The 27,497-nt window shown below is 36.4% G+C and overlaps 1 protein-coding gene across 3 annotated transcripts in view; it reads right to left on the bottom strand.

The window, feature by feature from the left end:
- The window catches only part of MACROD2 (mono-ADP ribosylhydrolase 2), a 1,939,939-nt gene that overhangs the window by 1,403,480 nt on the left and 508,962 nt on the right, over positions 1–27,497 (bottom strand). The gene's annotated exons all lie outside the window — the stretch shown is intronic.

The following is a 27,497-nucleotide window of genomic DNA, read 5'->3' as shown; positions in this document are numbered from 1 at the left end:
AACAAATAGTGTAGGAGGGTTCCCTTATCTCCACATCCTCACCAGCACTTGTTTGGGATTGGGGCCTTTCTAACTGGTGTGAGGTGGCATCTCATTGTGGTTTTGATAACATTTCCCTGATGATTAGTGATATTAAGCATCTTTTCATGTTCCTGTTGGCCATCTACATCTTCTTGGAAAAATGTCCATTCAGGACCTCTGCCCATTTTTTAATTGGTTAATTTTGGGGGGTGTTGAGTTGTATGGGTTCTTTATATATTTTGCATATATGCCCTCTTTGAGATACACTATTTGCAGATATAGTCTCCCATATAATAGGTTGCTTTTTCATTTTGTTAAGGGTTTCCTTTGCTGTGCAGAAGCTTTTTAGTTTACAGTCCCATTTGTTTATTTTTGCTTTTGTTTTCCTTGTCTGGGAGACATATCCAGAAAAAATTACTCATGCTGATGTTCAAGAGATTCTTGCCTATGTTTTCTTCTAAGAATTTTATGGTTTCATGTCTTACATTTAGGTGGTTAATCCATTCTTAGTTTACTTTTGTGTATAGTGTGAGACAATGATCTAGTTTAATTCCCTTGGGTGTAGCTGCCCAGTTTTCCCAATACAATTTATTGAAGACACTGTCTTTTCTCCACTGCATATTCTTGATTCCTTTGTTATATGTTAATGGAACATAATTCTGTGGGTTTATTTCTGGGCTGTCTCTTCTGTTTCATCAATCTATATGTTCTATTATTGTGCCAATACCACAGTGAATTTAACCTTTCCAATACTTGTTTATAAATGTAAACTTTCCCCATAAAGAATAAAATAATCAATAGTTCTTTCACATATGTTCTCTACACAACAAATAGTCATACACAATTCTTTATACTTCCTCAAGTATAATGTGAAACTAAGTTTGACTCTCTTCATGTTATGAATTTTTCTTCATCCTTCTATACTCAATGAATTCCTCCACCTCAGGCATGAAAATTTAAAAGTATTGGCTAGTCAAATCTCCATAATGTTAATGGAGAATGCACTTTAAAAAGGAGAAACAACAGTAACAGAAACTTATTTTCTATTAAATGGTAATCACTAAAAGCTATCTTTCAGGTAAATATGTTGTTGGGCATCATGGCAAAGTTCTTTGTGACATCTCTGTGAAACTATAGGTAATTTCTCCCAAAGGCAAATAATTACAAAGGTTTTACTTCTAAGAATTGCCACATCCAGGATGCCAGAAAAAGATGGTGGTGTGAGAAATGAGATACAAACCTCCTCCCAAAACCACATATAACATGAAAATATAGCAAATACAACTAATCTTGAAAGAACAACCTGAAGACTGCAGAACAGATTACCTACATCTGGGGAAAAGAGAAGACCTCATAGAGAAGGGTAAAGCAGTAAAGTTGTGATCCAGCAGGTCCCAAGATCTCCCCGTACCCCAGCTCACAGGTGGGAGGAAGAGAAACAGAGCATAGAGGGAGTAGAAGCCCAGGACTGTTAAACACACATCCCTGGAGATCTTCTCTGGGAGCATGAACCCACATTACATGGTGCTCTGGAGATTAATGGGGTTGGAAAGAAAAGACAGGGAGAATACTTGGAGAGAATGAGATTCCAGCCACTTGTGGAGTACAGGTACCCACAACTGGCCAGTACAGTCTGGGACAAAAGAAAGGCAGGCACTTGGAAAGACTTCCCAACAGCAAGAGGGGTGCTAAAGGGGTAAAGATTACACAAAGCATGCTGCTCAGGAGAAAGGGCAGGTGGAAAAAATTGTCCTGGCACACTCAGCCAGCCGGTGGGAAACTATGAGGTGCTTGAGATGCACCATGTCCCTGGCTATTGTAATAATGCTGAAGCCCCCAAACTGTGATATGCAGCCTGCCACTCCTTCCTCCAGGAAGGCAATGGTCCCCACACCTGCTTTCCCCATCATCATACCAGGCCAGTCGGAGGGTGGCCCCAACTATGGCAGCTACGGGGACATAACACAGAGGCCCCTCCCTGCATGCTTGGCCCACAGGAATGGCAGTGAAGGCAGGCACTACAGCTAGGAAGCAGAAAAGAGCTCTAATCCTGGCAGACACCAGTGCTGCTTGCCTGTGACCCCCACCATCACTCCAGGTGCTCAACAGCTCCAGAGAATAGAGGAACTAGGTATTAGAAGGTGCCACCTACACTAAGTTACAATCCCATAGGAATCACTAGAAAAATTAAATAACAAAAAAATTTTGTACAAACAAAATTTCAGCAAGAGGGCCAGAAAGAGGGCCAACTGAAACTGAAAACACCAATCTTCTTGATAAAGATTTCAAAATAAAAAACATAAAGAAGCTTACAGTGCTACAGAAAAATATTCAATATCTCAGCAAGGACAACAAGAAAAAGAAACTTTGAAAAATACAATATCTGAAATGACACATACAATACAGGGATTTAAAAGTAGATTAGATGAGGTAAAATCAGTGTAAATGAAATAGAAATTAGAGAACAGGAATACAAAGAAGCTGAAGCACAGAGAGAAAAAAGGATCTCTAGGAACAAAAGAATAATAAGACAACTGTGTGACCAATCCAAACAGAACAATATTTGCATTATAGGGGTACAAGAAGAAGAGAGAGGAAAAGGGATAGATAGGTTCTTTGAGGAAATAATTGCTGAAAACTTCCCCAATCCAGGGAAGGAAATAACACACAGGTCATGGAAATGAAGAGATCTCCCAACACAAGGGACCTTAGAAAGACAACACCAAGACACATAATAATTAAAATGGCAAAGATCAAGGATAAGGACAGAGTATTAAAAGCAGCCAGAAAGAGAAAAAAGATCATGTATAAAGGAAAGCCCATCAGGCTACCAGCAGACTTCTCAGCAGAAACCTTCCAGGCCAGATGGGAGTGGCATGATATGTTCAATGTAATGAAACAGAAGACTTCCAACTAAGAAAACTCTATCCGGCAAGATTAACATTGAAGGAGGGATTAAACAATTTCCAGATAAAAAAAAGTTTAGGGAATTTACCACCCCCAAACTAAAAGTACTGCTATAGATGGAAGTGCTCCTAAGGCTAAATATCTGTCACCAGAGAAAATAAAACCACAGCAAAAGGAAGTAGACCAGTTAATTACTAAGCAAATGCAAAATTAAATCAACTACTCACAAAGTCAGTCAAGGGATAGAGAAAGAGTACAAAAATGACACTTAATATATAAACAATGGAGGAAAAAGAAGAAAAATGGAGAAAAAAAGAAGATTTAGATTGTGTTTGAAAGAGCATAATATGTGCGTTAAGATGGACAGTTAGATAGAAAGTAGGCTGCCCTTGGACCTTTGCTAATCACAAATCTAAAGCCTGCAGTGGCAATAAGTACATATTTATCAATAATCACCCTCAATATAAATTGACAGAATGCACCAATCAAAAGACATAGAATTACAGAAAGGATATATATATATTAAAAAAAAAGACTTATCTATATGATGTCTACAACAAATTCACTTCAAACACAAAGACATATACAGACTAAAAGTGAAGGGATGGAAAAAGATATTTCATTCAAACAATAGGGAGAAAAAACAGGAGTAGCAGTACTTATATCGGACAAAACAGATTTCAAAACAAAGAAAGCAACAAGAGACAAAGAAGGACATTATATAAAGATAAAGGGGTCAATCCAACAAGAGGATATAATCATTATAAATATCTATGCACCCAATATAAGAGCACCAAAATATGTGAAACAAATACTAACAAAATTAAAGGAGGAAACGGAATACAATGCATTCATTTTAGGAGACTTAAACACACCACTCATTCTACAGGACAGATCAACCAGACAGAAAATAAATAAGTACACAGATGCACTGAACAACACACTAGAACAGATAGACCTAACAGACATCTATAGAACACTCCACCCAAAAGCACAGGATACAAATTCTTCTCAAGTGTACATGGAGCATTTTTCAGAATAGATCACATACTAGGCCACAAAAAGAGCCTCATAAAATTAAAAAAGATTGAAATTGTGCAAACCATCTTCTCAGACCACAAAGGTATGAAACTAGAAATAAATAATGAAAATAAAACAAAAGGCCCACAAACATGTGGAGGCTTAACAACATGCTCCTAAATAATCAATGGATCAATGACTAAATAAAAACAGAGATCAAGCAATATATGAAGACAAATGAAAACAACTCAACACCCCAAGACCATGAAGATGAATGAAACAACAAGTCAACACCACAAAACCTGCAGGATGCAGCAAAGGCAGTTCTAAGAGGAAAGTATATTGAAATACGGGATTACCCCAAGAAAGAACAATCTCAAATGAACAGTCTAAACTCACAATTAATGAAACTAGAAAAAGAAGAAAAAATGAGGCCCAAGTCAGTAGAAGGGGGGACATAATGAAGATTAGAGAAGAAATGAATAAAATTGAGAAGAATAAAACAATACAAAAAGAGTCAATGAAACCAGGAGCTGGTTCCTCAAAAAAATAAACAAAATAGATAAGCCCCTAGCTAGACTTTTTGAAAAAAAATAGAGTGTACAGACATAAATAGAATCAGAAATGAGAAATTAAAAATTACTATAGACACTACCAAAATACAAAGAATTATTAGAGAATACTATGAAAAATTATATGCTAACAAATTGTATAACCTATAAGAAATGACAACCAACCTTCCAAAGCTGATCCAGGAAGAAACAGATAATCTGAACAGACCAATTACCAGCAATGAAATTTAATTGATAATCAAAAACTACCTAAGAACAAAATCTGTGGACCAGATGGCTTACAGCTGAATTTTATCGAACATTTAGACAAGACATAATACCCATTCTCCTTAAAGTTTTCCAGAAAGTAGAAAAGGAGGGAATACTTCCATATTCATTCTATGAGGCCAGCATCACTGTAAAACTAAAACCAGGCAAAGACAACACACAAAAATAAAATTACAGACCAATATCCCTGATAAATATAGATGCAAAAATACTCAAAGAAATATTAGCAGCATATTCAAAAATCCATCAAGAAGATCACCCATCATGATCTAGTGGGATTTATTCTAGGGATGCAAGGATGACACAGTATTCAAAAATATATCAACATCATACAACACATCAACAAAAAGGACAAAAATTACATGATCATCTCAATACATGCTGAAAAAGCATTTGACAAAATTCAACAACCATTCATGATAAAAACTTTCAACAAAATGGGTATTGAGGGCAAGTACCTCAACATAATAAAGGCCATATATGACAATCCCACAGCCAACATCATACTGAACAGCGAGAAGCTGAAAGCTTCTGCTCTACGACCAGGAACAAAATAAGTATGTCCACTCTCCTCACAATCTGTTGCATTCGTATATACTAATGATGAGCTAGCAGAAGGAGAAATCAGGAAGACAACTCCATTTACAATTGCACCAAAAAGAATAAAATACCTAGGAATAAACCTAACCAAGAAGGTGAAAGACCTATACCCTGAAAACTACAAAACACTCATGAGAGAAATTAGAGAAGACACTGATAAATGGAAATCTACCCTGTGCTCATGGAGGGGAAGAATTAATAACATCAAAATGGTTGTCCCACCTAAAGAAATCCACAGATTCAATGCAATTTCTATCAAAATACCAACAGCATTTGTCAACCTAGAACAAATAGTTGTTCATATGGAACCACAAAAGACCCCAAATATCCAAAGCAATATTGAGAAGGAAGAACAAAGCTGGGGGGATTATGTTCCCTGACTCCAAGCTCTACTACAAAGCCACAGTAATCAAGACAATTTGGTACTGGCACAAGAATAGACCCATAGATCAATGGAACAGAATAGAGAGCCCAGATATAAACCCAAACATATATGGCCAATTAATATATGACAAAGGAGCCATGGACATGGGGAAATGACAGCCTCTTTAACAGCTGGTGTTGGCAAAACTGGACAGCTACATGTAAGAGAATGAAACTGGATTACTGTTTAACACCATACACAAAAGTAAACTCAAAATGGATCAAAGACCTGAATGTAAGTCCTAAAACCATGAAACTCTTAGAAGAAAACATAGGCAAAATTAGAGAACCATGAAACCATAAAACTCTTAGAAGGAAACATAGGTAAAACTCTCTTGAATATAAACATGAGCAACTTTTTCATGAACACATCTCCTCAGGCAAGGGAAACAAGAGCAAAAATGAACAAGTGGGACTATATCAACCTAAAAAGCTTCTGCACAGCAAAGGACACCATCAACAGAACAAAAAGGCATCCATGGGAGAATATATTCATAAATGACAGATCCAAAAGGGGATTGATGTCCAAAATATATAAAGAGCTCACATGCCTCAACAGCCAAAAAGCAAATAACTTGATTAAAAAATGGCCAGAGGATCTGAACAGATACTTCTCCAAAGAAGAAATTGAGATGGCCAACAGACACATGAAAATATGCTTCACATAGCTAATCATCAGAGAAATGCAAATTAAAACCACAATGAGATATCACCTCACACCAGTTAGGATGGCCAACATCCAAAAGACAAGGAACAACAAATGCTGGTGAGGATGTGGAGAAAGGGGAACCCTCCTACACTGCTGGTGGGAATGTAAATTAGTTCAACCATTATAGAAAGCAATATGGTGGTTCCTCAAAAAACTAAAAATAGAAATACCATTTGACCCAGTAATTTCACTACTAGGAATTTACTTGTAGAAAACAAGATTGCTGATTCAAAAATATATATGCACTTGTATGTTTATTGCAGCTCTATTTATAATAGCCAAGATTTGGAAGGAACTTAAGTGTCCATCAGTAGATGAATGGATAGAGAAGAGGTGGTACATATACACAATGGAATATTATTGTCATAAGAAGGAAACAAATCCCATCATTTGCAACAACATGGATGGAGTGAGAAGGTATTATGCTCAGTGAAATACACCAGGCAGAGAAAGACAAATACCAAATGATTTCTCTCATTTGTGGAGTATAACAACAAAGCAAAACTGAGGGAACAAAACAGCAGCAGACTCACAGACTCCAAGAAGGGACTAATGGTTACTAAAGGAAAGGGGTTGGGGAGAAAGGTGGGGAGGGAGCATGAAGGAGATTTAGGGGCATTATGATTAGCACTCACAATAAAGGTAGGTCATGGGGAAGGCAGTATAGCATGGAGAAGACAAGTAATGACTCTATAGCATCTTATTATGCTGATGGACAGTGATTGCAGTAGGGTGGGGGGGACTTATGATATGGGTGAATGTTGAAACCACAATGTTGCTCATGTGATACCTTCATAAGATTGTATGTCAATAATACCTTATTTTTAAAAAATTGCCATATCCCAGCTTTTACTTTGTGAAACCATGATGTGTTTATCTCACATCATATTGTGAAAAACACATGATGTGTTTTTCTAATCAAGAGGGATATTTCTAATAAATTTAATCTATTTCATACATTCTAACAAGCAAACACTACTCCATAAACAAAGTTAATGACACTACCACTATCTTTAATACTTTCTATCTATAAAGATAGATATGCTGTGAATTAATGAAATCTCCCAGAAATTCAACTGTGGAATACCTTCTTAGGATACAATAGGTCATGTCCAATTCAACACACTTAAGCTTGTTGTTACAAATTATTTGAGTACTACTTGGCCATCCAATCCAAGGAAAGAGAGGGTCTTGGTAAAGTCACAGCACCAAAGAGAAGATGCTGGGGAGATTTCACTGCATAATTAATTCTGCCTTGCTTCTTCTTCACTATTTATTCAAGATTTTGGTGACTTTTAAGCCACAGCTCTCCAGACATCTTATTAAAGTAATGCCCACATCTTTGACAGGGCTCCTAGAATAAGAAGATAACTTTTATAAAGATGCCTAACTCATCCACTAGTGACTTAATCCTAAATTCTGGAGACATTGGAGTTTCCTTTAAACTTCCAAACCAATGCAATACTCCTCTGAGATAAAATCATTCAGTCTCTGCTTAAATATTTCAAAGAGGTACTCACTTGCTCCCAAAGCCTATCATTTTATTTTTTTGCTGGCTTTGGTTATTAACAAGCTCTTCCTGACAGTAAGTCAAACCAGCCTCCTTGCCTCTTTCATCCATTGGCCCTAATTTTGTCTCCAGGACAACAGAATATATCTCATTGCTCTATTTGTTAATTTGCTTTTATTTATCTGTTCAGAAACTCTCTCTCCCCTCTGTTCTATCAATTATGTCCACAACTCTTGAGAGTGAAAGTATTATTTTAATTATTTTTGACTTTGAGGGCCTAGCACAAAGCACGTGCTCAATAAATGTATACTGAAAGAATAAGTATAAGGCAATCTCCATGCACATCTAAAGTATGTCTATATATGTATACATAGTATATATATATATATATATATGTATATATATATATATGAAGATATTATTGATCAATACTGTTATCCATTGGCTCCCCAGTCATATATAATGCCCATTAGTAAGTAGAGAAATTGCTTCTTCTATATATTTCAATCAAATTTTATATCAATGGAGGAAACAGGAGAATGGATAAAAGAAAAAGTGAGAACATATTATATTTATGCTTATATTTCAATATCAGCATATCTTTGATTCTCAAAATTAATCACATTTGAAACAAAACAAACCAAAGAATACAAATTTAAACATAAGATCTGGAAAGCTACTCAATTCCCCATCTGGTCTTTATTGTTCAGTTCCTTTTTGCTTACCATTCAATCTGAGGATAAAATTACCCTTCAGGTAAAAGCTATGCTCTGATCAGACAGTGCTGCCCTTCCTAGTTTAAGGATTTCTCTACTGGATCTCCATGCAATCCTCAAGAAACTGACAATTTAGATTTTTAAAAAGGGAACCTGGATTTCCTGCTTTTTCAACTGGTATTTGCTGAAAAAATAGATAGTGAGTTGTAAAGAGCATCTCTTCTGCAGAGGAAGAACAAATTTCACAGGGATTACCATCAAATTGGTACATGGAACATTTAAGAAGTTAAACACAGTTGTTATTGTTTCAAGCTATCTTGTATATATATATATATACATACATACACACACACACACACACACACACACACACACGCACATATATATATAAATACATAGATAGATATAGATACAACAAACTGTATCCAAAAAGTGAATGCTCATATAGGTAAGGAGACTTTCAACTTAAATTCTTTACTCTCTGACTATAAGTAAGGCAAAATATGACTCTACTTGGGCTGCTATTAAAAATATTTGGAAAGAAAATGACTAATTATTCTAGTGAAAAAGAACAGGGTATGAGGGTTTTATAACACTACTATTTAGGGTTAAAGGTATAAGAATCTCATAACATGACCAGATGTTTAGGGATGAGGGATAAAGGCACCTGTTACTTTTCTTTCTACATTCTCTTTTTCTTTTTCCAAGATCAAATTGTTCACTACCTCGCCCACTATAAAGTTAAAACCAGCAGTTACCTAATTTATTTTCCTAAAATTTGTAAGTCTTAAAAATCAACAAATTATAACCCTTACTCATGTGACTGCCTCTTACAGATTAAATATAACCTAACATTTTTTGTTCCTTCACATGAGACAGAAGGTATAGCAAACACCACAAGCTTGGCAAACATCTGCAATCTCTGCTACAAAGGCCTAATTATGATATGTCAACCACACCCAAAACACCAAGTCCACATAAATAATTCAGTATTCTAAGCAGTATATGCAGCAAGTTTAAGCAGAGATAAAGTGACTGACATTCTAAGAAAATGCCACTGGCATGTATTTGAGCATCAGATCTCCATGTCACCACACATGAAGCATTTGCTCTCTTAACTAAGAGGAAAGGCATTAGAAAAAAAAAAAACTAAAAAACCTACTGATAAAAAACAACTTGCCTAAATATTAAATGACTATAAATTACCTCAATCACACAGTACATGCACTTATGCAATACTAAGTAATGGTTCTTAATATTGCACAAATTTTATACTAAACATCTTATTAGCTATGAAAATTTATTAGGTACACTAAATGTCAAAGCTATGATTCTTAGAAACCCTGGATATTAAAATCAGTATGCAGTGCTGTCCTTGAGAATAAGAGTCAGGCTCATTCAATAAAGAAATGAGTGAATCTATAATGAACACAAACTGAAATCATTGTATAGTAAAGAAACAACAAAACCTTACTGGAATGTGTCCACACAGTGAATGTAGAGGACTGAAAAGAACTTTTAATAAGCAAATTAAGGCATGACTTTTACAAGGCAAGTTTCCAAAGAGGAAATCTGGGGTGAGAAGATAGATACACCTTTCCATAGGACTTGCTACTCTTTTTAGAGGCTTGAGTAAGATCCAAAACTTCCCCTCACAGAGGTGGCCCCTCCTGTGAACTGGTGGCTCTCTGTCTGGCCCTATGGCCATGGCTGGGGCAGATCACTAACTTCTCAGAGTTGTTCAGTTACCATTTCACTCAGAGGACTACAGCTGAGAGAATGTGGTCAAACTAAAACAGGCCATTCTGGCAGCCAGAAGCCTGTTAGCAGGGCCATGTTGCTCAGAAGGCACTAGGAGACAATCCTCCCTTGCTTTTTGCAGCTTGTGGTGGCTCCAGACATTCCTTGACAGTGGGGCTCCATGGCTCCTGTTTCCATTTCCCTCTTCACATAGTCACCTCTCCTATGTATCTTCGTGTCTCAAACTTCCCTCTGACTTTTGGCCCACCCTATTCCAGAATGATCTCATCTCCGGATCCCTAACTTAATTACATTTATAAAGACACTTTCTCCAAACAAGGTCACCTTCATAGGTTCCAGAAGACAAATTGTTTTGAGGGCACATCATTTAACCCATTATGCTTTTCCATATCCCCTGTTCTCACCTTCCCTTGTCCCCAAACTACAAATGGAAAATAAAATGATTTCTAGAGCTCTTCATATAGCTTTGACTAACTGCTTTGTATTCTTGGCAAAATAAAAGGAGAAAATAACAGAAAATCCAGTTTAGAGAATACCTCTCCAGGTTAAGAGTACACAATGACTATTCTATTATTATCAACAACATTTTGCTACTGGGATACACAAATTTGATTTACTAGAATGTGATATTTACAGGAGTTAAATGAGGCAGAGCCTGCAGATTTGAACAATGATTATCTTACTTTAGATTTAATAATTAATTGACATTATTTTGTGTATGGCATGAATGAGAAAATTAAATACACACTCAAAAAATGAAGCTAAATTACATTTCAGTGCACTTAAGTTGGAAGGTGGAAGGATACCAGCATTTATATCAACACCATAACATCAAAATATACTCAGCTAACAATTATAGCAAAGATTTTTAATGTAAGATTTCAACTCTTAAGCTGTTCTAAGTAAGGATCAAAACAAACCTTACAGGTGAAAACATCTAGTTTTAGAGCTATTAAAATCAATTTTATTTTGCCAGAATACCTGAGTGTGCAGGGAAATAACTCATTATAAATCAGACACAAATCACACAGTTTTAGAAATAACCCCTTCTGCGACCTAAGTAAAAAATATGGAAGAGCCTCCTTGCCCTTTCTGACAAGACAATTCCCAATAGTTTTGCAAGCTCTCTAACATTCCTGTTCTTTATACTGCTTTGTGGACATAGAGAATGTGGCAGTTACTGTTGGCCTTCAGTCCATATCCCTGGAGCTTCATCACTTCCTTGAGACTTCTAATTTTCAATATCTTTGTCTCTCCTCTACCTGACAGCATCTCTAAAGCTACAAAAGCCAAATCACAAGGTGCCTGAGGACATTAACACACTCTCTTGAGTTTCTCAAAACGTAACTGATATAAGTGGGGGTACAAATACCCCAGCTCCCTTACTGTCCTTGTGGGATAACTAAGACTAATTCTACACTATTTCCCAAAGTGTTCGTATGGCATTAAGCTTCTGTCATCCACAGTTGTGACTGGTTTGGTAATGCATCTCTTTCCTGTCTCCCTGTATCACTTTCCATTCTTCTCTACCTTCCAAGTAAACTACTTGCATTCAAATTTTTTAAAGTGATGATCTTCAAAAAGGACATAAAGAGGAGCCACATTCTCCCTTAGCCTTTACGTTATGTAAGAAAGTGATCTAGAAGTTGCGTATCACAAGCATGAATTGACAAATCTGAAGATAAAGGACATGTTAAGGGCTGCAGGGCAGAAAAATAAGAGGAGAATTGGATCTTTGAACTGAATTAACTAATCCCAGAATAGCTGCACCTCTGGAATTGTGATGGGAGATAAAAAAAGTCTTCTTATTGATCTGTTAGACACAATAATAAAGTCTTATTATTAATCTTCAGAGTCTTCTGTTACCTGCAGCCTAAAACTAATATAACACTTCTTCAGTGTGTAAAATGCCACCATATAAAGTATCTCATGTCTCCAGTATGGACGCCCTAGCTGATAGTTCCAGGATTGATCTCTCAGCCACAACTGCATTATATGCTCTTTCCTGAGCAGGCACCCAAACTGAGGACCAAATAAGCATAATTGATTACAACTAATCAAAATTTACTGCTTCCCTGGGTCTAGTTATACATGGCAGATAAAGGCAGAAGAGGGAAAGTCACTGAAAAACCAGTACCTAATCTGCACTCTTGTTATTGTATGATCAATCCTCATAGACCTATCTCACAGGTTTAGTGTAGAGGTTAAATAAGATGGCACAAAAACAAGATTTACCAGAAGCCTGTCATACTGTTCTGTCATTACGTACTATTGGATCAAAGACGTGGGCCCAACATATCTTGAGCAACAGTCAACATCTGTTTTTCTGGACAATATAAGATCAACTGACTGTTGAAATAATCCACAAGTGAGATGAAGAGGTATTGGAATGATAAAAGGAATCTCAGAGAAAAGAGTTGGCTTAACAAGGGCAAAGGGGTAAGAAAGAGCTGGGGATAAGGGAGGGAATATTAGCAGCTCAGGTTGCTAAATATACTAGACAGACAGTAGTAACAAAGAGGCTATAAAAGTCAGGCAGGGGCTAGATCACAAACTTTATATGCCATGTTAAAAAATATAGACTTTATTCTGTATGGGCTCAAAGGCTCATTAAAGGTCAGACTTTATCTTACATTACAATTAAATATGGTCATATAAAATGTTACTTTGTATTATACTGATAGCTACTGGGGATGGAAATGAGAAAGGCCAGACTAGAGGAGCCTCACCCATTTCTCTTGAATCAAGTCTCTTCTTGGTGAACCAGGTCACCTATTTTACTCAACTTTCCTGAAGACACTTATTTAATTAGCCCTTTTTTTTCCTAAACCATAATGATTGGGATAATTGCCCCCTAAGTGTACATGGAAAATAATACTAAATTTAAAGGCATTCACTTAATTCAGAATAGTGTGTCATCAAACCTAACAGACTCAGTCGAACCAAGTGTGAAAAACATTAGGATATTTTGGGATGTGTCTAACAGATCATTAAGAAATAGTTTTTCAAACATGTACTTTCTCAGCTATTTTAATGTAAATCACAGAAAATGAAACTGCTGAAATTTATGATTTCAGAATGCAGTGTGAGTCATTGTCTCCAGAGCATTCTCTCTACAGAAATGGTATATCAGCATATTTTCCTATAATGTTAGTATAATCCATTGGTGTATATTTTATTTGTGGTTTTCAAGTTGTTCACTAGAAACCTGTTTTGCTTTGTTTTTTTGATGCCTATGCAGTCGGGGTTGTTTGTAAGCATATTCTGGAAAACTAGCAGGTGAAAGGAGTGTTGTTGGTGTTTGTGAAAGGGTGAACTCAAAATTGCAATCTGAAAATAAACATAAATCAAACTTGAAAGACTTTCTGTCGGTGAAGAGAAAATTCCAAACAAAACACTAACAATAGTTGACAGCTTCATTTGAAGCATACAGACAAGATGGCTCCCTTGATTTTAGTAAGGCTTTTTTTTTTTTTTTAAGTAAAACTGTGAATAGGCAGAATGTAAATGAAATTCTGAAAGATAACCCCGGATCTTCATATAGTCAGTAGGCTCTCAAAATAGATCTTTTGCAATGCCAGAATTTGTGTCATTTTCCCCAACTCATGTTAAGTGACAAACAGAAAAAAGAAAGACACCAAGAAAGGGAACCACGATTTAGATACAGTGTAAAAAATAATGTATTTTCTCGGCAATTTAAGTTCCACAGAGTCACAATCAGGTTGAGAGAGTCATGAGAACTGCTGATGTCAGCCATTCTGCTGATTTTCATTGCACCGCTGTACTCCAAGCTATGTGAGGTATTTGATTACAGCCCTCATGATGGTAGAAAGTTGTTGCTGTTTCTTAATCAGCAACCTCACATCAGTCTCCCTCACTGTCCTGTTCTTAGAAATCAATTTTGTGATAAAGGTTTCTTCCCACCAGCTACCTCCCTACTCCGTCCAAACTTCAGGGAGCATGAAAATAAAAGGGGTAGATTTAGCCTGGTCATCAACATGGAATTCAATAGCTGTTGACTCCACTGAGTAGAAAACCAGGAGGATGAGGGGGAGAACATAAAGGCAACTTGAAATTAATGTGAATATATGGTATATTTGACATTTTCATTTGCTGCTCTTTGTAAATGCAAATGATCTAAAAAAGTTATTCTAAGTGCTTCAGCATCCAACTGTCCTCATTAACATGCCTAAATGCCATTAAAAAATGCAGAGTAGGGTATGGCACCCCTGAAAATTGTTCATAACTCAAAACACACACACCAATGTGGTAAAATACGGCCAGGCATAGGCGACCATATGGCTTGTCAGACAGATGTCAATTATAGAGTCTGGCAAGCTTGGACATGAAGCTTAGCTTTGCCATTTACTCATTGTACAACTTTAAGTACCTCACTTTTCATCTCTGTGCCTCACTTTTATCTGTAAGATGGAAATAAGACTTGCATTACAGTGTGGTTCTAGAAATAATGACAGAGTGACTGGCACAGACCTGCTACATGGTGGATGCTTAATTAACATTCATGATCATCACTATCATTAATGTTGCTAATTTTCAACATCTCAGAAATTAATGTGTTCAAATGGCAACCAATAAACAGTGTAGATAGACTTAATTTTAAACAGACTACATCCCCAAATTTGGATTTGGGGATAAGCAACTTTAGAGAGCTGACCTGAGATTTTTGTATAAAAATATTGTTATAGTTGGTGAATAGTTTGACACACGAATGTCTTTTTAAACACCAATATACCTGAAGCGTACTACAAGTAGTATTCTAGAACCAAATGGCCAGTCACAAAGGAGTTTCCATGAGAAAATCACTTCAGAAACCTAACCTAAGGTGCCAAGACCACATCTTCTCTATCTGCATTGCTGATATAAAAAAAGAAAATCAGAACTCTTCCCAACCTCAAACTCTCATCTATAAAACAATGAGAACAGGGTTTTCCAAGCTCCAAGCTTTCACCCCTAGCATGGTGAGGAAGTTATTGGAAGGTAAGAACAAGGGAGAGTGTGAAGCATGTGAGGAAGCAGAAGAAGGGGCTGCCATGAGAAGCCATACAGAAGCCCCTTGACCAGGAAGAAGAGCTGCGGAAGCTAATGAGAGGTCAAGGACTCAAGGAGCATCAGTAAAGGGGCTGAAGTAAGAACAGGGGAGAGTATTCTAAATAGGACCTCCCTCTCCCTTTTAGTGGGATCCTGGAGGCAATCAAGGAGCATGGAGTCAGAGGTAAAGCAGGCTGGCCACCAAAGCACGAATGTGACGTGTAGTCACGTGTTCCTAGACAGTGGGCATCCTCCGGTTCTTATCCTTCCCTTTTTTCCTGTTGTTCCTGCCCTGCCACCACAAGTCCACATTTGTCATTCGAACAAAGTGAGAATGAAATTCAAATTTACTAAGATAAATTGGAAAAGAAAACCTCCATTAGTCCAGTCAGCTGCTTTCTTTTCAAGAGAAGCATAGGGCATCTTTAGAGCCCAAGCCAACTTTGGAAGCTAAAATGAAGAATGTAGTTAAGAATATGAACAATATGAAGGGGTGTGTGAATTTAGACTGCATAGTTATATTAGAAAGGATACTGGTGGGTTAGAAAAGTGAAACCTTATGGTGACAGACTAACCCAAAGAGGAGTTCTGAAACAAGTTCACCATATTTGGTGAAATAAATTGGAAATAGACTTTTCCAACAAGAGATTTCTGCCATAACAGAGTGACTATATGTCCTGGTTTATGACTTATGACCCAATGTAATTATAAACACCACTCCCTTTCATATTTTAAATAAATTCTATAACCTAGATATAACCTGTAGAGCACATTCCATCAACCTTACAGAAGAACTAAGGATATTTTAGCAATCATGATTTTATTTGCATTTGATCAAGAGTAATACCTAGATCACCAAGCCTCTAACAGTGAGATTGGCCTATTCTCAGGCCTTTGACAAAAAGAGAATGCTCTGAAGGCAACTGTAGGAAGCAAAGGGGAACCATTAAAACTAGCTTCTCAACTCTTGTGAATACATAAATATATTTAGACATAAATGCTCAAATACAGTGTCTAAAGACACAGAATTAAATCTCATTACACAATTTGGGAGCACCCAGAAAGCATAAGTTAGTAAATTTCTGGAAGGAACCTATGTATTACATTTTTCAGTGGACTGAAGGATAAAAAAAGGATATAAAAGATAGTCTTCTATAATATTACTAAAAGCATAGAAATCTTTTTAGCATAATTAATAGCACACAGAGGGATATGCCAAACAAACATTCAGTCTTGGTAATATAAAAAGTCTGTGTCACGGATATTTTCTTCATTCATTCATTCATTCATTCAGTCTTACCTCCTAGAGAAGTGAATGCCTACAAATCACCAAACACTGCTTTAGGAGGTAAGGAAACATCTATGACTAAAACAGACCAAAACCCCTGACCTCAGTGAGCTTGTAAGGTAGGGCCTTCCAGCTTCCTAGTTTGAAGTTGAAACCTTGAGGGTGGGCTTTTAAACTGCCTTTATCAGTAGAATGGACCAGAAAACCTCCTTAATCCCATCCAAGTAAATTAATGACTGGCCACCTGGGCCAAAGGCCAGAGAAAAGATAAAATTGGCTGGGGACAAGGAGAGGGAATTTCAAAAAGACAAAAGGCCTGTTGGAGATAGAGTGAATTAGAAGCTCCACAAAGAAGGAAGGGCAATTTCTGTAGCACAGACTGAAGGCCTCTGGCCCCAATGAGGAACTGCAGAGACAAGTCCAAAAGCATAGTGGTGCTTAACTCCAGATGGTCCCCAACTAGACTACTACCAGCTTCTCAAACCCATGGAAAAGAACTTCCTTTTGGATTGCTGTGTGACTAACTGGTCTAGAAAGTTCTCCTCATGCATGTTTCTGATTTTGGCCCTTTTTTATTGAGAGTTTTGAGAGAGAAGGTGTTTTTGTTTTGTTTTGTTTTGTTTTGAGAAATAGATCACACTGTTCCAGCCTTCCAATGTTAAGGCTGCATTAGTTGAGTCACTATGTGACTATTTACATTATTTATGTGACTGTATTGATATTTGTAAAAGAATAGTAGGATTCTGACCTGTGTATTTCTCTAGGATTTTTTTTAATCCAGTGGTTTTCAAATATATCATTTATATTGCATTTCACCCCAAAAATGAATACATAAAACAGACAGAAGCAGGGTTGCTCTGATTAGAACTAGAGTAGGGGGCAGGAGCCTTGTCTACTCTTTGATCTCAGTGGCCTGTGAGGGGGCTTCATTAAGCCTGTAGAGATGCACCAAGTACAGACTGAAACCCCTGACCTGTCTACACTGGCAGGGTATGCAGCCTCCTATCCACTCAATCTTGTGAAAAGGGATGTGTCAGAAGTATAAACCATTTCAGTGTAAACAAAGAGAATACTGATTAAAAGATTTCCTATGGAATAAGTAGCTGTCAGAATATAAGAACTGGCAATATCTAGGGATATTAGAGTGACAACCAGGGCCTGTATTGATCACAAGGGTGAATTAGCAGAGGAAAACCATGGTGAGATGAAAACAAAAACAAATCCAGAAATAGAATTGTGACTAAGAGTATTGTGAATAGGCTGATTTTTCTCACCACCAACTGCATTGCATATACTGTCTTTATGCCCCCAGCAAGCTTTTAAAGGGTGCATACTATGTGCCAAGTATGTTGCTCGGTATTAAGAATACAGAGAAAAATAATATACAGTCATCACTGTGAAAATGCTCACTGTCTTCTATAAGAGACAGACCTGTAGGTATGGGGATATTAAGAGAATTTTATTTACATGTATATAAAAGGCACTTAGTATAGTGCCTGTCATACAGTAAGCTAACTATAAATGTTAGCTATTATGAACAGCTCAATCCTCTGTTTCCATTCACTGGCTTCAAAAAAAAGATGAGTTTTCAAGAAGTGAAGATTGATAAGCAACCTGAGGCCAGGGAAGTGGCACCCAAAGATGTTTAGAAACAACGGAGGCTTCTGCTCTAGTGAGTAGTTTTATGAAAGTTGAAAGTAACAACTAACTTGTTTGGGGTGACAAAGGGCATGTTTTACAATATATATGGAATAGGTGATATTATGAGAAAGGAAACATTAGATAGGTCTGATTGAGTAAAAATGGAAGTAACCAACCCACCGGTATTAACTCTCTGCCTTGTATTATATGATGTTAATCCTTTATCATGACTCTTCAGGAAATCTTCAGTGAAACCTAACCTGCAGTGTATGTGTGTGTGTGTGTGTGTTGTGTGTGTGTCTGGTGCTAATGTCACCTACTTAAGTGACTGAGGAAAGGAATTTCTGGAGAAGAGAGTGGATAGAGGAGCTACAGATCGCAAAAAGGCCCACAAAGAGGACAAGACAAAACAAAGCAAAAGCATATCATTACAGATGGGAGACAAGGAAAGGGGAGGCACAACGGATCAGAAAAAGGGAGAAGAGCCAGCTCTGCATGTGGAGGCCAGGAAAGGTCATACAAAGTAAGCGATGCTGAGCTGAGTGGAAAAGAGTGGGTAATCACAGGGGAAGATGGTGGATGGGGGCGGGTGGTGAGAGCTGGACGTGTGGAGAAGTTTGTAGACTATAGCATGCCAATTCTGATAAATAAACGTAGTTCAACTCAGCTGGAAAAGAAGCTACAAATGGAGCAAGAGAGAACTCAAGTAGTACAGTTCTTTTTACAGTGATAAAATCCAGCCATTTTAGAGGTTAATAAAAATAAAGAATTCAGGAATAGCAAATCACAGTAAATGCCCTAACTTTTCTGGGGTTTTCTTTCTTTTGTGTTGTTTTTGTTGGGTTTCAAAAGAAGGTAGTGCATATAAATTGACTTTATACTCTGCCATCTTTTAAAAGAAGTCTCTAGTTTACGTACTTCTACAGTGTTTTAGGTTCTAACAGCCTACCTACAGAATCTGAGCTCTTCATTCCCTACCGTGTTGAGGATTTCAGGAATAAATGGATCACTGACTAGCCGAACCATTACTTTATTACGTGAATATATTCCATAAAATCAATGAATCTCAGCTCCAGAAAATGTTTCCTCATTTTCGCCTTCAAGTAGCAAAATGGGAAAGTTTCTAGAAATGAAATGAACTGCTTTTAGGGTAAAACATTCCAGTTGTTAACAATTCACATTGCTATGATTTTGTTGCATTTACTTAATAGCTTAGTCATCTCTCTGATCTCTCTCTAGTGAAGTGGACCAAATTATCTTCTGTATTATATTCATATACTGTAAATCACTCTAATTTTCATTTCCAGAGGCTGAGTAATTTTTTAACCACTTCATATACACAAGTTTCAGTTCTTTATTCTTTTCCCTGCTTTTGTAAGTTCGTGAATAAGCCTGTCCTATCTTGTTCCATCTTCAGGGATTGCCATTCTTCAAGGAGTCTTTCCTGTAAAGTCCAGACCTCATTCATATCCGCACTTCCTCTCTTAACTGCATAATTTCATATGAACAATATGCTATGGAGTGCTGATATAAATGCTTTGGTTTAAACTCCCTCACTTGCTAAATGTTTCACAAGGGCAGGAACCAGGCGCTATAGTTTTATGTGAAGTGCCACTCCTTCCTTTCTCCTTGGCTTTTCTCTTGGATTCCAGGATAAACACCTAAAAGGCATTTAATAATATTCAGCAGCCATCTTAAATAAAACTCTAATTAAAATAGGGAAGACAGAATTAATCTTAAAGACTATTTACAAAATTCAACAGTGAACATCAGATATCATGAACACTGAAGCCATTTCCATTCAATAAAGAAAATAGGGGCTGCCACTTCACCACAATTGTTTCAACATTACCTTTGACACTCTAGCTAATGAAAAAGACTCCCAAATTATGATTGATAAGAGTATTGAGAAGAAAAGAAACAAAATATCTATTTTATATTTAAGAAACAAGTAGATTTAATAAGAGAATTCAATATATGAGCTGGATCCAAATAAACACACACACAAAAAAGCCAATAGTATTTCATTAAAGCAATAATAACCAATTATTAGTAGATATGGACAAAGTAAATCCTATTTGCAGCAACAATATAAACTATAAAATATGTAAAGTAAATTCACAATATACAGTATCTTCACAAACAGAACTTTAAAGTCATTAAAAGAAAGAATTGAAAAACAGAGTTACAATTACAATTCAGTGTTTATTTTGATGGTGGTGAAATGGCAAATGATTTTAAAATTTATATGATACTGACAATGTTCACAAAGGGAAAAAGAAGGAACACTGAAACAGCACTTTCCTCATCTGATATTTAAACAGTCTATAAAGGTGTCATAATCCAGATAGCATGAAGTGGCTACTGGAATAGACAAAATACCAGTGAAAAAGAATAAAGTCCAGAAAATATGTACCTAGAAATGAAATATATGAGGAAAGTTGCAATGCAAATCAGTGAGAAAGGATACTTTATTTGTTAAATGGCACTGATAGTTGGCATTCGTGAAAAATTAAGTCATACTTTCATTTCAAACAATAAAATAAATAAAATTATATTTTTAAAAAATGCTAGAAAATAACATTAGGAAATAAAATTATTTTAAGAATTCTGATGTGATGAATATTTCTTAAGCAAAACAGGATACTCAGATGCTTAAAGAGTCTTAAAAATTTGCACTTTTCTTTTCATATATATTTCAGTTTTTCAAAATTCTATAATTAAATTACCTTATTTCTATTTTTGCACGATACTATGAAATATTTCACTTGCTCCTCCATAATATTAATTCTGCATGATAAGCACCAAGATTATTTTCTTTTTCAGCTCCTCTGTTGAGTTTGGTAGCATTCTGATTTTTTTTCAGTTACAGAATATTTTTGGATGCTCTTCTTAAGCACTGTTCTTCCATCTTCTTGAGAGCACTTCTTTCTGATTCAGTTAACTTGCAGTTCTTTCACCATTTCTAATACACTGGGAGACTATTTTTCTAGTTGGCCAATCATTGTCAAATGAATTACAAATACATTAAATTAATTACAAATGTCCTTTCCCTCTCTTGCCCAGATATTTATTTAGCAAACATATTTGCTAGAGAGATATTAGCAAACAGTGCAAAATGTTCCACAGAAGTCCCAGCTGCAGCCATTCTAGATTTTGTAGTCAGTATGTGTGGAGCACCCATTATAACCAAGGTCCTTTGGTAGAGCAGACTTTTCCAATTCAGGTTTTTGGGGCAACAGTATTAGGAGGTCCCTCCAAGAAGACCAAGCTGAAAATTGTCTTCACCCATGTTAGTAAAGGTAACATTAGCTGCTATAAAAATTTAGTGCTGTAACACAACAGACATTTCTTTCATGCTCGTGCAGCAGTCCAGTGTAAGTGTCTCTTGTTGGTGGACAGCTTTCCTCCTTGTGGTGATGCAGAGACTCATACTCCTGCGACCTCGTGGCTCTGACATGCCCTATGGTCTCAGAGGCTTCTACAACCAGCCAGCATAGAGAGAATGAAAGCACGGAGAAGTTACACCTGCTTTCGAACAGCCTTGGAAATGACACACATCATTTTCCTTCACATTCCATTTATGAAAACTAGGTACAGGCCCATTAAGGCACAAGAGAAACTGGGATATGTCATCTGGCTGAGAAGCTGCTTCTTGGTGATAATTCTCCATTATTTACAGGAGCTCACATTTCAGTGGATTATTAGATGTCTAGGTCATATTATCCTAGTCCCCAGAGAGAGCCAAGACTTCTCTGCCCCAGAATCTAAGTCTCTCATGGTATGTTGAGGCACGAAACTTACTTTTGGTTCAGGAAGTGACAAAAAAGCAAGAAGTCACTTTATGAAGGTGTGGGAGGAAAAGATCCCTTATAGAATTTAGGAAAGTATAAAGGCCATAATTGTTATGAGTTAGATGAGAAAGTTACAGATAAGAATGTTTCAAAAGTTACAATTAAAACAGCATAGTATTTGGGGGAGTGTTTTCTTTCTTTTTTTTAAGAAATAGGAGAAGAAATTTAAAAGCATGGTATTATCACTTAAGACCTGGAATAACATAATGGTGGCTTGTAGAGGAACATTTAAGGAAGACAGAGATTGAGACACAAAGTATATAACCAGTCCATATGAAAGAGTCATACAAACTATTTGTTATTTCATTTAATAAGAAGAAATCTAGACATACCCAATTAAATACCTCGCATTTAGCAAATGCTCAAGAACCTAGCATTTAGCAAATTTTGTATGTATTCTTACTTATGAAGCAATTATCTGTAATTTCTTTATTTTGCCTGGGAATTTCATTTATAAGAAGCTATGTAGTAAAGTAAGCTCCCACCTACAATTTGCAGACTTACTGTAAACTTTAAAACTTTTCATCAGTGCGTCAAGCACATAGGAGATTTAACACAACTATATGTTTCTACCTTATTTGTTTAATTCATGATTTTTGAGTCTTAGAGAAAAACATACAAGAGATTAAAGAACAAAAAAAATGCAAGGGGTGTTTTAAGTCTTTTTGATTAGCAATTACTACATACAGTATTTAAATCCTATCAGTTTAGGACCTGTTTAAACTTTCGCCAAGCATCTTTACTCCGTCAGATCAGGCATCGGCTCAGAGAATTTATGCTTTCATATGGTAACTGAAAAGTCTCTAAGATAACTTTAAAGAAACAGAAAAAAAGAGAATACCCTTGCAAAGGAATGATGTTTCTCATTTATGTCAAATGATGAAAAGCTTACAGTCAACAAATAAAAGACCTCACAAGGACTCCACACAGCATTTATCACAACTTCTCTCAACAGACTCAGACCCACTTCAAAACCTTCATGCTGAAAGAAACCCAGCATGGGAAGCTTCCCAACTCTTCTTGCCAAGTTGGCAGAACCCTAAACGTTTGAATGGGCTTCTCGATGTATAAGATAAAAGAAGGCATTTGGAGCCTGTGAAGCCTCCCTGGGCACAATCAGACCTCAGGTGAAATCCTGTGATGTCAGGTATGCAGGTGGCACAGCAACTTAGAACTCTGGCTACATAAGTAGTTTTGCTGTAAAATCAAAACAAAAAAAAATCTTGAAAGTAAACATGAAGTAAGAAAGTCTCTTGCACACAAGGATGATCTTTTTCAGCTTTAATCTTTCACCTCTGGCATGATAATATGTATGTATTATATATAATGTGAGGCATGGAAGGACAAACTTGGTCTCAGACAAGAGCACCTCCTCTCAGGTTAAGTACAGGTCTGGTCATGAGAGAAAAACAGACTTAAGTGCCTGGAATTCCTCCCTGCCCTCTGCTTGATCCACCAGGAAATACCACTTGTGAGCTACTTCCTAGCTTCTGGGAGGCATCTTATTTCCAAACGAGTAAGCAATCAGAATTCCTCTTGACTAACTTTAGTTTTCCCTCCCTCCACTTTTCCCTAACACGTATTTCTTTCATTCATTCAGCTGAAATGGCGTTGATGCCTCCTACACTCCACAGACCCCCCACCTCCAGCCCTCACCCAGCCCTGATGTTACCCACACTGCATCTTCTTCTTCCCTGACGTGGTACCTCCCTGACTCTGGGAACTCAGTGCTCTTTCTCATCAGAGGACAGACACAAAATGCTTCCTCGTGGACTGGGAAGCAAAGGACAACTCACTTACTATGTGATTTCTGCAAATCACTCTCAAACTTCCCCTTGAGTTTTGTTTTGTTTTGTTTTAATATACCCCCTTTTGTAAAAGAAAATCTGCCTATTTGTTCTAGCTAATATCATAGATCATGGGCCTTCACAGATACCCTTCCTCTGCCTATGTATTTTAAATTCATTTTGCCTCTTCAATCTACCCTACTCTTGACCTTCCTGGGAATTTCTGCCAGCTAGAAGTCTTTTGGTATCTCTCTCATCAACTCTCCATCTCATTTCAAATGGAACTGTAATCCTCTTTCTTATTCCCCTCCAGACTTAAATAGTGAATAGGTTGAAAGAAATGGACTCTCCATTGAATGGTGTAGTGCAGTGCTATGGAGCAAAACAGGGTGTAGAGGACACGGAGAGCTCTGTACAGAATGAAATTTTATTATTCTTCATAATTGTTAAAGCACTGTGTCCTGGAGGAAATGATTAAATCAAACATGCAACAATATATACTGCTTTTTTTCAATGAAAGCAGTTTTGTATACTTTAAGTGAAAATTCTTACACTGTAAAATCTAAAAAATAATTGGAGAGCCATTAAACAGACATTGTGTTTAAATATTCCAAGTGTGGTTTGAAATAAACTAATTAAATTTTATGAGGCCAAATATCTTTCAGAATATTTCAGAATATCTCTAAAGAAGGTATCAAAATCCATCGATAGGATAAAAAATATAAAAAAGACCATAGATATTAGTTGGACTGGGGATAGGTTTTTTTCCCAAAAGAATATATATAAATTTTGTTACAAAAAAAACTTAAACTTCAATTTCACTCACATCAACTTATCTTCATCACTATCCAAACAGTCTTCCTAGATAATCAAATGCACCAGATCTAAGGAACAGCAGTTCACTAGCAATTAAGATCAGTACTCTTTCATTCTGTCTTGCCAACAATCTCACAGGATGGTGAGGAGTAGAGCAACCATGTAGGTGATCTCAAATCACCTTCTGGACTTCACCAACCTGCAGTTCTGGAATTGTCCCCATACAGTTTTGCCATGCCATCCACTTCCCGCATCTACCTCTTTACTTTTCATGGAACATCAGCTTATTAAGAGTTCACCTTTTTTGGCTTCAGAGTTTTTCTAAGGAGCTCATAAAAATAACACACAAGGAATAGAACAGAATTTTAAAAATTAAGTTCCACTACACTGAAAGACTTTCCTTTGAGAGGATTTTATGTATGGAAGAAAGAAACCAGACAGAAATTCTTTTTGCCATGCTGAAAATAAAAACTCTGTGATTAGACTGGAGAGTCAGATGAAGATAAAGAGGTTATTACAGTTTTCACATCTCTTCTCCTTCTTCATCTTCTTCCATAAACATAATGCAGTTATGAGTTCTCCTGAGACAGGATAAAATTCACTCCAAAGTCATTCCATCATTCCATCATTTCCATCATAATCTTTTATGTGAGCCAAATCATTCCCATTTAATGACACTAAAATATTCAGAGAGGGGAGAATTTAAAACTAGAAAAATTTCCACCTTGAATTCCATATGGAAATGAGGTAAAAAAAAACAAATAAAATAAGTCAACAAATGTTCTTTTCAGTTTGGTGATCTGTGAGATAAGCATCTTAATTTTCACATGTTTTTCTCTTTGCTAACCATAAAATATGTATTTTATATTCACCAAGTGTATAAGATAAAAGAAGGCATTTGGAGCCTTTGAAGCCTCCCTGGGCACAATCAGACCTCAGGTGAAATTCTGTGATGTCAGGTATGCAGATGGCACAGCAACTTAGGACTCTGGCTACATAGGTAGTTTTGTTGTAAATTACACAATATATTTTGAACACCCAAAAGAGATTTTTCTTTTCAATTTAGTTTTCTATTGGCATTAAGCTTAGAGCTAAAGAGAAGCTGCTTTAATCTAACCACATGTTCTGATCAAATGCAGACCTTGAGAAAGTTCAAAAGACTGTCATAAATCCAGAAAATGTAAGCACCACTGCTAACATACTAGAAAGCATAAGACTTTCTCAGAGAATCAATCTATTTCCTAAAATATTCTCATAATTGTAAGAAATGAATTTCTCTCCACATTTCTAAATAGCTGTTCTGCCAATGAGAATTTTTAAAGGAAAATTTAAATATGTCACATTGAACTAAGATCCGCTGTTTTAATGTATGAACATCTAAACCTAAACCTTTTACCTTTGTTTTATTAGAGCATAGGAATTAAATATATATAAACAATGATTGTAAGTTATTCTGAACAAAAATTTAACTTAAACACAGGATTTTAAAGACACCGTATTTCAAGGGAAGAAAACAGTTTCAAAAATTCCACTACTCTAACAGATCAAGAATCTTTTTTTTTCCATATTCAGTTATGATCCTTTTCATTTTATAAGTTGTTTTATAGTGTTGAAATTTTTCAAAAAAAATTAAAAGAAAAATTACATCACAATTCACAAAAAGTAGTTTCATACTGTGTTCTTTTCTTTATCATTAAAGACAGGATTTTCCATAGTCTCAAAATTATAAATTTGAATGGTTGCATATACTTCCACTGAGTGGAAGCACATCAATTTATTTAGCTAACCCCCTACTATTGGACTTTCAGGTTGTTTTCATCTGATAGTCTTAAATACACTGCTGTAAGGAAAAAACAGGTTGACACATGTAGAGATGGCTACATGGAGATGTGACAGGCCAAGTATAGCCAAATATCAAAGGCAGATCTGGTGTCTAGAGATATAGACACTGTGAAATTCTTTCAAGTTTTCTATGTGTTTGATAATTACCATAGTAAAATGTTTTTAAAAATACCTTAATGAATATATGCATATATTTACTACAATGACTATTTCATGAGGACAGGGATTTTATTTGATTCACTCATAGATATACTGCTAGTTTGTGGAACAGTACCTGGAACATAGAGGTGTGTGCCTCCTAATATTTTGTTGAAAATGAACAATTTGAATATTGTAATAGGGAAATCAGGATTCCCTCCCCCTCCCTGAGTTTGTTGTCACTTGTTGTAGGTTGTAAATATCTGGTTGCTTAGTGACTCTTCTAAACCATGTGTGTAGACAGCATTCTTGGTCATGCACGACCACTGAAGTCTCTGCTCTGTTAGCTAATGATTTGATAGAATGTCCTTAAATGTTTGGAGAAAGAAAAGAAAGGAGAGGAAAGGAAAGAGAAAGAGAGAAAAGGAGGGAGGGAGGGAGAGAGGGAGGACGAAAGGAAGGGAGGAAGGAAGGAATGAGGGAAGGGAGGAATAGAGGAAGGGAGGAAGGGAGAAAAAATAAAAGAAAAACTACTTTTCTGTATTTGCAGACAGGCTCCTGTTGGGGCACTTCCTC

This window comes from Manis javanica, chromosome 5, assembly GCF_040802235.1.
Source record: "Manis javanica isolate MJ-LG chromosome 5, MJ_LKY, whole genome shotgun sequence".
NCBI classification, from domain to species: domain Eukaryota; kingdom Metazoa; phylum Chordata; class Mammalia; order Pholidota; family Manidae; genus Manis; species Manis javanica.
Note: the sequence above shows the minus strand (reverse complement) of the source record. Positions and strands in the feature narration are given on the sequence as shown.